This window comes from Tenrec ecaudatus, chromosome 3 (genome assembly GCF_050624435.1).
Source record: "Tenrec ecaudatus isolate mTenEca1 chromosome 3, mTenEca1.hap1, whole genome shotgun sequence".
NCBI lineage: Eukaryota > Metazoa > Chordata > Mammalia > Afrosoricida > Tenrecidae > Tenrec > Tenrec ecaudatus.
The window spans coordinates 186,103,268-186,116,004 of record NC_134532.1 but is presented as its reverse complement, the minus strand read 5'-3'; the positions used below and the strand labels follow the sequence as shown (position 1 = coordinate 186,116,004).

The window sequence follows — 12,737 nt, the reverse complement described above, 5'->3', positions numbered from 1 at the left end:
AGACTATACAAAGAAGAATATGGCATCAGGCTAGGAAGATGGCTGTGATATGAAGATGACAAAATCTTGCTTGCCTAAAGCAAACAGGACTTGAAGCACTTGCTGATGAAGATCAAGGACTGCAATCTTCTGTATGGATTGCAACTCAATGTACAGAAAACAAAAATCCTAACAATTGAACCAATCGGTAACATCATGACAAACAGAGAAAAGATAGAAGCGGTCAAGGATTTCATCTTGCTTGGGTTTACAATCAAGGTTCATGGCAGCAACAGTCTTGAATTTAAGGAAGATATTGCATTAAGCAAATCAGCTACACAAAATCACTTTAAATGTTCCAGAGCGAGGATGTCATTTTGAGGATTAAGGTCTATCTGACTGAGCCATGGCATTTTCGATGGCCTCAATGAACAATGAATAAGAAAGCCTGAAGAAGAATTGGTGTATTTGAATTATGGTATTGAAGAAGAATGTTGAAAGTCACAAGGACTTCCAGAAAGATAAACCAATCTGTTTGGGAAGAAGTACAGTCAGCATGCTCCCTACATGTGAAGATGGTAAGATTTCATCTCAGATAGTTCGGATATTACCCGGAAAAGGCCATCATGCTTGCGGAGGTACAGGGTAACTGAGAAACAAGAAGACCCTGCAGGAGATGGACTGACACAGCGGCTGGGAAAATGGGCTCAAGCACAACAGTAAGGATGGCACTGGTCCAGCTGTCTCTCCCTGTGGCAGACAGTGTGGCTAAGAGTCTGCAGTGACTTGACTTGAGGGCACTTGGCATTCTTTTCCAAGCACAATGTCCTTCTCCAGGAACGAGTCCCTAATTGCAAAGTACAAGAGGCAAGGTCTTTCCATCACCCCTTCTACAGAGCATCCAGTCCGTTCCTGCTGCACATGATTCCTCCAAGCGCCGTCTTTGCTCTTTAACCCTTTCTAGAGGTCTTGTGCAGATTTGCATGATGCGATACATCGTTTCATTCATTGGCTGCTGCTTTCCTGAGTGGCGATTATGTTTCTAAGTTAAATGGAATCCTTGAGCAGTGCAATCTTCTCCATTATCAAGAAGTTGTGTATAACACTGTACATAATACAGTCATAATAAAAGTAACTACATGATAGTACTGCATGAAGGAGCAAGAGAATTATGCATACGTGTATATAAAACCAGGTAAAATAATTAAGGTCCCAACATATTTCAAATATGAAAAGAAAACATCATAAGTATAGACGAGTACTCTCAGTCAATATTCTGTATACCGGAAAGGCCATCATGATGTAACATTATGATAGCATTAATTATAATTGGATGATGCAGAATAAGGTCCTGCAGAGATGGCTATTACTGGAGTTAGACCTGGAGATGGAGATGATATGGTTGCTACAAGGGAGGGGGGCCAATAGTGGAGCCAATTTCTTAAAGTAAGCCTCAACGGAGGTTCAAAAAGGGCTTCTCATACACGGCCTGGTCATAGCTGAGGTCTGCGGAAACTGTTTGGTAAACTTTGGGGACTGCTCAGTATTAGGATCTTGGACCTCCAACTTTGCCTTCCTTTTTGCAATGAGATGATAGGCTTTGGCTAATTTTTGGTCAAAACCTTCCAGTTTAGGAGGTTTTAAGTCCCAGCCTTCTTTCCCAAATGTTATCATCTATTGCTGTGGTTCCAGAAACGGTCTATTGGTTAGTTACCCTGCGTGGGAGGTCCAGTAACCCCAACATCAATTCTACTAATGTCTAACTCCAGTTAATCACTCATGTCAACCACAGCTTGTCGGTCTTTGGCTAGGTCTTCAGCTGCAAACCCCTGACAAGCATGTGGGCATTGGGGGCAATTTGTTCCATCCTCCTTTCATATTTGATCTCTTCACTTTAGCCCCAGAATCAATACTATTTTAGATGGCATCATGTATTGCTGTAGGGACTGTTGAGTCGGTTCTAACTCACAAGAACACTATGCAACAGAAAGCAACACTGCCGTGAACTTTGCCATTCTTACAAATGTTATGTTGGAGCCCGCTGTTGGGCTCGTTTCTCCCGAACTCCCTTAAAGTAATGGCATTATCTTGGGTAACCTTGTCTATTGGCGAGGTTTGTTATAAATAATGTCCTTAACAGAGGACTTGAAGGATTCTATTAAGAAGAATGCAGTTTCAGGGCTGGAGGAAGGCTTATTAACAACCTGTGATGTGCTCTGCCTGCTGACAGTGAGGACTTGAAGCACTTGCTGATGAAGATCAAGGATCGCAGCCTTCAGTATAGATGACAACTTGGTGTAAAGAAGATCACAATCCTCACAACTGGACCAACAGGTAACATCATGAAAGAATGTGCCAAGAATTTTGTCTTGCGTGGATCCACAATCAAGGCTCACGGAAGCAGAAGTCAAGAGATCAAAGGACTCACGGAGTTAGATAAATCAGCAGCACAAGACCTCTGTAAAGTGTAGAACAGCAAGGATGAAACTTTGAGGACTAAGGTGCTATTTTCAATAGCCTCATGTGTACATGATAGGTGGATATTGATTTTAAAAGCTTGAAAAACAATTGCTACCTTTGAATGATGGTCCTGGCAAAGACTATTGAAAGACCAAAGAGATCTGTCTTAGGAAAGGTATAGCAAGCATGTTCCTCAGAAACACGGGTAGTGAGATTCTGTCTCATGTACCTTCAGCATGTTGTCAGGAGAGCGCAGTCCCTGGAAAAAGACATGAAGTTTGAGAAAGTAGAGGGGTAGGGCAAAGAGGAAGGTCTACGAAGAGATGAATGGACACAGGGGCTACAATAATGGGCTTAAACATAACAACTGTGCAAAAGGGGCGAATAATGCAGTGTCTCATTCTGTTGTTCACGCTCTCACTGTGAGTCAGACGGACTTGAAGGCACCTGACAAAAACAACAACAGAGGAAGCTATGATGCCCTGCTCCATTGCTGAAGCATGGCTATTGATCCACTTTTACGGGGAGGGAGGGAAAATACGACCTTTCCATTGGGGTGAAGGACATTTACAGTGCCAGGTTGTCCGGCTGCATTGTCCAGTACAGGAGAACCTTGAAAAGCATGTTCTTGGTCAAGCAATGATGCTCACGCAGGGACAAACATTTCAAGACTCAATCTTCAAAGATGGCAAATGTAACCAAAGCCTTTTTATTTCCACCCCTGAAAATTCTAGGAAGACATACCTACATGATAAGGTAAAGTGCCCACAGATTCCAGAAGCTAACCCCAAACAAAGGTTTGAACTTGAAAACCTCACATGCAATACCTCCCAGCAACTACAGTAGCCTAGCATTAGGTTCCTTATCCTGGTAGACTTCTCCCACTTTTGCAAACAATAGGTCCCTTCAGGCAACCCCCACCCCCCACACACACACTAAGCTCATCACATCACATATTTTGTGGTCTCCCACAAAATTTCCCTCCCCAACAAATTATTCCAATATGTCAGGAAAAGCATTCCTAGCACTTCCATTGGCACTGACTGCTTAACCTAGGACTTTAATATATGATCTCTGTCCTTCATTCAAATTGCCTGACTCAACCCATACATACAACAAATTCTTCCCATAATCACCTTCACTTGCTATGTGTGTGATTTTAACCCATTGAATATACTTCCAGCCTTTCTTACACACAGTAAAGCTAATAAAGATATTACACAGATTTTAATTGTCTAACCAAATTACAATAGAGTATCGCATGCAAGTAAGATTTTGCTGAAGATCATTCAATAGCGGAAGCAGCAGTAAATTGACAGGGAGCTTCCAAAAGTTCAGGCCTGATTCAAAAGGACATGGACCAATGGATACATCATCGTTAAGTCAGGTGATCTTGGTTTAAAGCAGAGATTACCCCAGAAAGATGTTGGTGCTTCATTGACTATGCCAAGGTATATGTGTGGATCATAACAAACTATGGACAGCTTTGAGAAGAATAACAGAACGCTTTATTATGCTCCTGAGGAACTTGCACCTGGATCAAGGGGATAGCACATAGACTAAATTCAGGAAAGGTGTGCAGCAGGGTTGTGTCCTCTCACCATACTCGTTCAATCTGTGTGCTGAGCAAACCATCAGCGAAGATGGATGACATGAATAAGAATTGGTATCAAGACTGGAGGGAGGCTTATTAACAACTTTAGATATGCAGAAAACACAACCTTGCTTGCTAAAAGGGAGGAGTTGGGGCACTTGCTGATGAAGGTCCTGGGTTGTAGCCTTCGGTATGGATTACAACTCACTGGCAAGACCCAAATCCTCACAATGAGACTAATACACAACATCATGATAAATGGAGGAAAGATTGAAGCATGTGTTTCCTTCTGCTGCGCATAGCATCACTGTGGGTCAGAACTGACTCAATGGCACCTAAATGAAAAATTTCGGCAGAGAGAGTAGAATATTGAGTAGAAAGGATGGCATACGTGAGGCAGGCAAGGAAACGCTGTGTTTAGGAGACAACAAGGAGAGGAGACTACCTGGGACCAATCTCCAAACTCAAAGCAAACTCATTCCCATAGGGTCAATTCCAACTCAGAGCAACCTAGAGTTCAACCAGCAATAGAAGTCAGCAAGAGATGGAGTTAGCTGCAGAGGGTCTTGGCAAGCCCTTTCATATCACCACTCCATGAGCCTGAACCCCTCATCCTTCCCTGTCCCCATTACCCCTTGAAAACCACCCTGGAGATCACATTTCCTTTAGTGCTTCCCTGAGCCCCATCTCTCACTCTAACATGATTACTCTTTTCTCTTCCCAAAACAATGTGTTGTCACCTTTCTGTATTCTACTTGGTGAGAACTTGAAGACAGAATTTTCTTGAGACCCTTCCTGTGTTTCTCTGACTCTCTGCTGCCGCCTTCCTACACATAATAGAGAAAATGAATTCTCCCTGCCTCTAAACTCAACAAATTGTTTCACGCCGGACTACAGCATGGGTAACAAAGTATGTTTATGCTGAGTCAAACTGGCAAAACATTGCAAGGGTCAAATTTCTCACTGCAAAGGATCCAGGGAAGAGAATAGCAGAGGGTCCTGTTTCGACGAAGGTAATAAGTGGGTGAAATGGATTCACTACCATTACATATGCAATCAGGCCAATGTAAAATAAAATCACTTAAATGGCAAAAAGTCCAGCTCTCAGAAGAGATTAAGATGGCACCCCACAGACTCACATCATACATCAAAAGACAGTTGGCCAAAGCTAAGAAATAGACAACATTAATAAGAAGCTTTCTGCCAAATGAATATTTTATAAAGAATTTTTAAAATCCCTATATCTTATATAAAGTAGGAGTACTATATGTACTAGATGAAGGAGTTGGTTCCCTGTGTCATTGCTTGGGGTTGTGCACGGTCTTTAAAAGAATGAAAAAGAAAAATCAACCCCTCATTAGAGCACAGAAAACTTTTTTAAAGTTTACTGCAAAACATATGCCAAAGGCTAGTTTTGCTTTTTGCTTTTTGCTGTTTTGCCTTTGTTTTAAAAGTAAAAACTGTCTTTGGATTTTTTTGGTAGGCAAAACATTTTTGTTTTGTTTTGTTTCAGAAATGTAGCCCCTTCATAAAAGTGGAGTAATGTCAAATAAACTTTTGACAAGTTGAGGTGACCTGCACACATTTCCAAGGAACTTTGCCATTATCACTGAAGTCCTACCTGCTAGGACTGGCCATTCACATCCACTCAGAGGCACCTAGAAAGGAAGACCTGATGATCTACTTGTGGAACATCTGGGCCACTGGAAACACTTTGAAAGACTACGGTAGCCTGAGTAGGAATCAATGAGCAGGAATCAAATCAAGGGCAACTGGTTAGGATTTTGGCTTCCTTCTGTTTGGATGTTACTCTTTAACCCCACTGAGAGCAGTGGAATCTGAAAAGTACTAATTGAAGACTAATGTATCCTGTACCCTGTTTGTAGTGGCATTAGCAAAACAGAACTTGTTTTTAAATATGCAATCAACCTATCCTTTCACCATCAGCCCATATAAAATCTAACAGCTTTAAAGAGGAGGGAGAAAAAATACAAACAGCATACATACCCACATGAAGAAGTTTTAATGAGTCACTCATCATATCCTCTAGGTACATTTTAATTTAAATAAATCTTTCACAAATGCAGTCTATATGCAGCACCCTTAGTGTTAAGACCCATATTAACGCACGCACGCGTGTGTGTGTGTGTGTGTGTGTTTCTATACTGGGAAAGGAACTGGGAATGTATTTTGACTTTGAGTTCCAGGCTAGTTCCTTGACCCACTTATTTAAAAAAATACGAATACTGTTCAACAGTAGAATGCCTCAATATTTTTGTTCTAAGCAGGTGAAAGTTCATAAATAAGAGTTGAGATATTTCCCGTTTTTTCTCCTTAAAAAAAGCTGGCTTCCTTTTTAAAATAGCCATAACTTCATCTTCCAATTACTTATGGGCAATGTTCCATAAACTCCTGCGGGTGTAGAGTGCTTAAGTGAGGCGGAAAATCAATACTGAGCTTGTAAGTACAATACTATTATTGGTAATAACAAGGACATCCGATTAAATGTACTTTTAAAAATAGCTTACTTTTCAATACATTTTTAACCAAAAATATAAATTCCACTGTGCAGCTAAACTTCAAGGGCGAGCTTGTTTAAAAATGTTGCTATCATCAACTTGTAACAGCCTGAAATATCTGGAGCCCCAAAGCTTATCATTCTCTTGTATATTTTCCTCTAAACTATCAAGCGTTCACAGGTTCACAGCATAATTTCACAAACCTTCCTCCAAATCAAAACAAAATGCCTCCGATTTGCCAGAAGCAAGGGGGGGGAAGTGTTTAAGAAAACATTGCCAAAATGAAAATAAAGTAAATCTTACTTTGCTGAATGACAGACACCCATTCTCTCCAGAGACCAATCTCCCAAATTAAACGAGAAAAATCAATCTGGTAAACTCACAGTGTACAGGTTCTCCCCCCACCTCTCCCGTATGTACAGCATTGGGTTCAGGCAGGTGGAGGCCAAAGGATTGTAATTAAAGTTAATTAACAGGCCTGTCTCCTGAAAGTGGGTAACCAGTCCGGTGCGGGGGGAGCGGAGACCTGAGCAAAGTCATTATCTCAAGTGAGTAAACAGCCTGACGCCTGAAACTTGCTAAATGCCAGCTTCGTTTCAGGGGGAGGGAAACGGAGCTAGGAGGGCTAGCTGTCTGTCTGTCCAGATTGCCCCCTCTGGGGCCAAGTCCAGAAGGAACTGGGGCTTTTGTATTCACTTACCGGCTTCTGGTTTCCTTGAAACGCCCACACGCGGGAGCAACATCCAAGGGACATCCACCCGAGCCGAGCACGTTCCGTTCTGGAAATTCCCCCTGAAAGTGCCGCAAAGCCTTGCCCCCCACCCCCAAACCCCCACCCTTACCTTCACTCCAGAGGCGACTTCTCCCGTACTCGCACTGCGCGCGGGGCTCCCGAGGCCAAAGGGTGAGGGAAGATCCTGGCCGCCAGGGGCCGGCGCTGCAGCCAGGGTCGCTGGGCGCACACCCCACTGAGCGTGGTGCGGGCGCCCTCCTGGCCGGTGGCCGCCGGCTGCGCGCAGCCCTGTGCGGCGGGGCGGCGGGCGCGCGGGCGGCGCTGTCACTCGCTCCCGCGGGCAGGCAGCGCCGCCGCACCTGGAGGCGGGGAGCGCGGGCCTCAGGGGGACGCGCAACTCCCGGAAGCGCCGCCGGCCGCCTGCAGCCCAGGTGCTGCGCGCCGCGCCCCGGCCGTTTCCTCCGCGGCTCCGGGGGCGGGGAGCCGGCGCCCGCGCAGGGGCCGCCCGGGCTCAGTGGCGGGGGCGGTCGAGCCGGCCGCCCTGGTTCCGCCACATAGTTGGGCGACTGACTCAGTCCGCCGCGACTGGACCGCGCCTGGTACCCTGGCGACCTGGCACGCCTCGGCCAGGAGGCGCTCGCCCTGCCTGGCTGGGGAAACTTTGGGGCGCACCCTGGCGCCCAGAGGCAGCAGTCCCCTCCCCCCCGCAGGGAGATGCCCAGGCCCTTCAGGCAAGTTAGTTGGTCCCTGCTTGAGTACTAAGAGGAGCTGATGGTCATGTGGGAGGAACCACCCCACGCTGATTATAATATCACTCTGCTAAGTACTTTCCATGTTACCTCATCATTTCCCAAACTTCAGACTCATCTAGGCCGCTGATTTCTCAGTCTGCTGCTGCTGCTTGGTAAATGAACATTCTTTGATTCCTGCCTGTATTTTTATCAAGCCCGTGATGTAGAATTCTCCTCCATGTCATAGGCACTAAAGGAACAAAAACAAATTCCTTGAGGTGGAGTCCATCTTTATTCATTCCTACCCACTGCCGGCGAACCCTATGTGGTCAAGGAACCGGGTTCCAAAGGAGTTTCTTAGCTGTCCTCTTCACAGATGGGCGCAGATCCCCAGTAGTGTCTCTGGTTAAATCTAACTGTGGCTATTTGGTAACTTTGTTCTTTACCCAGGAGAGAGTCTAACTCGTGCTGTTAGGTGCCCATTGAGTTGATTCTGACACGTTGCAACATAACATGGTTTCCTAAGCTAAGGTATGGCCTTTACAGGAGCAGGTGGCCAGGCGCTTTCTCAGGTGGAGCAGCTGGTGGGTCCTACCTTTGGTCATTTCTGTTGGCAGCCAACTGCTTCACCATTTCTCTACCAGGCCTTAATATCCTCTCGGACTCATTGAGAATATTGGTGAACCTAGCAACTTGTTCTAGCCGACCTGGCTTTAAGGGAGAAAAGTTTAGAGCTGAACTCTCACCTGTAAGGAATACAGCCCTTCTGCGAATTTAAAATATCTTTCTGGCTGGCTGGCTGGTAGGTAGGTAGGTAGGTAGGTAGGTAGGTAGGTTGGCTAGCAGGATGGTTGGTTTTTCCTGGAAGAATGAGATCACCATGCCCTACTCTTATTTGCATCTAAGACTGTTATTTGCATCTATGTCAAAACGGACCTTGACTCCCAGAGCCCCTCTAAGTCCTCAAAATGACAAATAATATGGAGATAGCAGAATAAGAGCTCCAACATGAAAACCCTTGTGGACCCATGAATACCTGAGTCTGTAAAATCCACTTGTCTGCAGATGAGGTCAGTGGCCAAGACCTGCTTTCTTTCTTATTTATTTATAATAAACATCTCTCCACAGACTGTCAGAAACACCACTAAGTGAACTATAATTTACATCAAACTAATCCATGGCTCTTGGTCTTAAGGCTGAAACTTGCTAGTGCAGTGGTTCTCAACCTGTGGGCCACGACCCCTCTGGGGTCCGAACGACCCTTTCACAGGGGTCAGCTGATTCACAACAGTAGCAAAATGACAGTTATGAAGTAGCAATGATAATAATTTTATGGTTTGGGGTCACCAGAACATAAGGAACTATATTAAAGGATCGCAGCATTAGGATGGTTGAGAACCACTGTCCCAGTGTTTCAGAACCAGATGACAGCTATCGCAAGGTTATAGAACTAGCAGTTGTTGGAAGTTGGTGGAAACTCTTTCCTGAAGCATGCCCAATACATACTTCCTGAGAATATCATATGCTTATTACTGTAATGTTCTTCTTGATTTATTGTGGCATGTATTAATCTCATTGACATGGTTATGCTATTGTAAATGAATGTTATTGGAAGTTTTGCTCCAATCAAAAGTTGATGAGAGATTTGCTCCCCAAAATTTAAGAGATATAATCAATAATGTGCATCAATGACTTAATAAAGGCCTTGGAGAGCAGGACTTCAAATGGGTTCATGACAGCTCAGTAGTAACCATCCCCAACTCCCATTGTTTTTGGACATAGTGTCTAGTCACTTCAGATTTTAATCTGTACAAGTAAACAATTCATGTGTTAAGATTCATAGCTAGCCTAAAATGATGCAGCATCCTTTTCTTAACAGTGTTTTAAATTCTATACATTGGTTAAATTAATAACATCACCAATAGAACTGACATATGCCCCAGGATGATTATCATTAATGATCCCTAACATGATAATTAATATATCCAAAGTGATGCAGAAATATATATAAATTATAGATATATGAATGGTTTGGGGGCTCAGTTAATTTTAGCCCTAGTCTGAGAATAATTAGTTCTTATTACATGACTGTACTTGTTGCTCATCCTCATAAGAAGATCACTGAAGATTTCTCTGCTATAAAAATGTGTGTCGAAGAAACTAGATGATGCCCAGCTATTAGAAAGGAGAGCATCCAGCATCTTAAAGGCTTGTCTTCCATAAGCAGCAATCTGAGTGAGGCTTCACCTGAGCCCATACAGAAGAAGCACACCAGCTTGTGTGACATAAGGATTGTGAATGATAAAATCAAACCCATAGGACAGTATGGTATCAGAGCTTACCTTTTGACCACCAGATTTTTGGAAGACTGCAGATGACATTATGAGCCCAAATCCATTTAAAAGGTTCACACGTGGATTAACCTTCCAGTGATTCCCTTCTGAACGTCGACTGGGGTATGAGTAGTTTTGCTATCATGCGGAGTGCAGTGTTTTTGGTTTGTTTGCCGGGGTTATTTTCCTGTTTTTCTGTGTATGAAATCCAGGATGCGTAGAGCTAATGAGACAGAGACTCCATGGAAGACCACCGAAGGGTAGTGGTGGGAAAGTTTTTGGGGGGTGGTAAGGAGCTGATGATGGCTACAAGAGGAAAGTAAATGTTTGAAAGTTGACAGTGGAGATGATTATACAGCTCTTATAAATTAGATAGAATTATTGAATTGTATGACATGAAACATGTGCCAATAAAACTGTTTAAAAAACTTATTTTTTTCAATGAAAAAGAAAATCCTCTCCTTTGGAACTAAGGTGAATGTGCCTATCTTTCCCTTGGACTTGTTGGTGGGAATACAGCAATTAGGGAAAGTGCTGAGCTTATTATGAAAATGAGATAATTGGTGAAGTCCAGACTATGTGAGGCTTCCCAGGAACCCACCCTTGTGGGAGGAGTCCCATTCGCTGGAAAGACCTGCCTGTCACAAAGCGCTCCCTGCCCCAGGGTGTGGCTGAACCCAGGATGACTCCAGAGAACCACCTCTCCAGTTTCCTTTGAGCCACATACTTTCTGTCAAGTCCCAGTTCCATCGGAGACGTTTGCCAGACGCTGATGATTCTCTTCTCTGTGGCTTTCTGCACGCATTTTATCGAGGTGACTCCTTCTTGCCTTCATCTTAAGTCTTTGCTTCCTTTTTCAATTTTTTCCTTCTCTGTTTCAGAGTCCTCAGACATTTCCCATTGCTTTTTAATCTTTGTAAGCTATCTGAAATTCTTTTCTCAGCAAGGTGGGGTAGGAATAAAGAATAACTGTTACACCGGTTATGATATGCGTCAGAAGGTCAGGCATGGCTTTGTCCTCAGGTTACTTCCCATGCTAGAGCTTCTACACTGAGTGGGACTCTGTGCCTTCGCCAGTCACTTCATTTCCTCACCATGACTCCTCTTCTTCTACTTATTTTAAAATGTTGAGCACCCACTTTGTGATAGTGTGATGTCCTCAGAGGGAAAAAGAGTATATAAGAGATACTATCAATAAAGTACATCAATGATTTGACAATGGCCTTGGGGAGCAGGGCTTCCCATGGGTTCAGCTCCATTCATTGACATCCATCACCGGCACAGACTCAAATGTGTAAGTTGTGAGCACACCAGAGCAGGAACATTTATGATTCCAAGCTTTACTACAAACTTCATCTTCCTCATAAAAATATGAAGGAAAAACATCTTCCTCGTAAAAAAAAAAAGGCATCATTCACTTAGCGTAGCAACCAAATGGCTTGACCTGTTGAGTCAAAATATGCCCAACTCAAAGTTGGTGGCTGGCCATTCCATTTTGAATGTGTGTTTGAGGTAGTTAATTTATTGTGACAACCTGGCTGATAAACAAATAGGATTAATTGAAGGGCAGAGAGATAAATGGCTCAGCGAACCTCGTCTTTCTTGTCTCTTGCTCTTTGATCATTGGACCACTGTGTGGTTGCATTGCTTGTTCTTTGCCTCTATTTGCAAGCTACACTACCTGTGGGACACCTAACCTGTGAATTGAGACACTGTAAGTTGAGGTTCCTTCAAGACCTGCTTCGCCACACCATTGGAATTTACATCTCTTGAGCTGGGGACTGTCGGACCCTATCCTCTGGCTAACTATTGGTGGCCTGCCTTACCAGGATAGCCTGAATTGCTCTACAGAGGACTAGCCAACGGCCCTCAAGACTTGAAGGATGGTCAGTGTTTCACAACTGTCTCACGGGAGTGAGATGTTCTGAGCCATTTGTACTGCTTTATAATTTAATTAACTGTTTATTTCTTAGGTTATATATCTATTTGTATCAATATATAAAATTATTAGCATTTGGTTTTGTTTCTCTAGAGAATCCTGTCTAACACAGTGTTCCTCTCCAGTCCTGGTAATAATGCAAGGTCATGCATCAAGCTCCTGAAAGGGCTCGCTATGTCCCTTCTGAGTATCCATTCCAGTACTTTAGCCAGTTTTCCCCACTGCAGTGATCAGGATTCTGCATCACCCACCTTTAAAAATTCACTGCTGTTCCAGATTCCCTTTAATACTATATCTAAACTGGTTCCAAGCACTAGTGGGGGCAAAAGGGAAACAGTGCCCCTCCATTGAAAGGATTTGTTGGCTGTAAGATGTTTTCTGAGTTTAAGGATCCTAATATATTGAGGAAAAGAAGAAATACAAGGTATAGTCTCTTAACTAATACACCT

At 43.7% G+C, this 12,737-nt stretch overlaps 1 protein-coding gene across 2 annotated transcripts in view; it reads right to left on the bottom strand.

Moving 5' to 3' along the window:
- The window catches only part of ARAP2 (ArfGAP with RhoGAP domain, ankyrin repeat and PH domain 2), a 270,205-nt gene extending 262,303 nt beyond the window's left edge, over positions 1–7,902 (bottom strand). For both annotated transcript variants that reach the window (XM_075544450.1, XM_075544452.1), the window contains exon 1: positions 7,395–7,902. The gene's annotated coding sequence lies outside the window, so the exon portion shown is untranslated. The remainder of the gene's footprint in view (positions 1–7,394) is intronic.
- Positions 7,903–12,737: the final 4,835 nt, after the last annotated feature.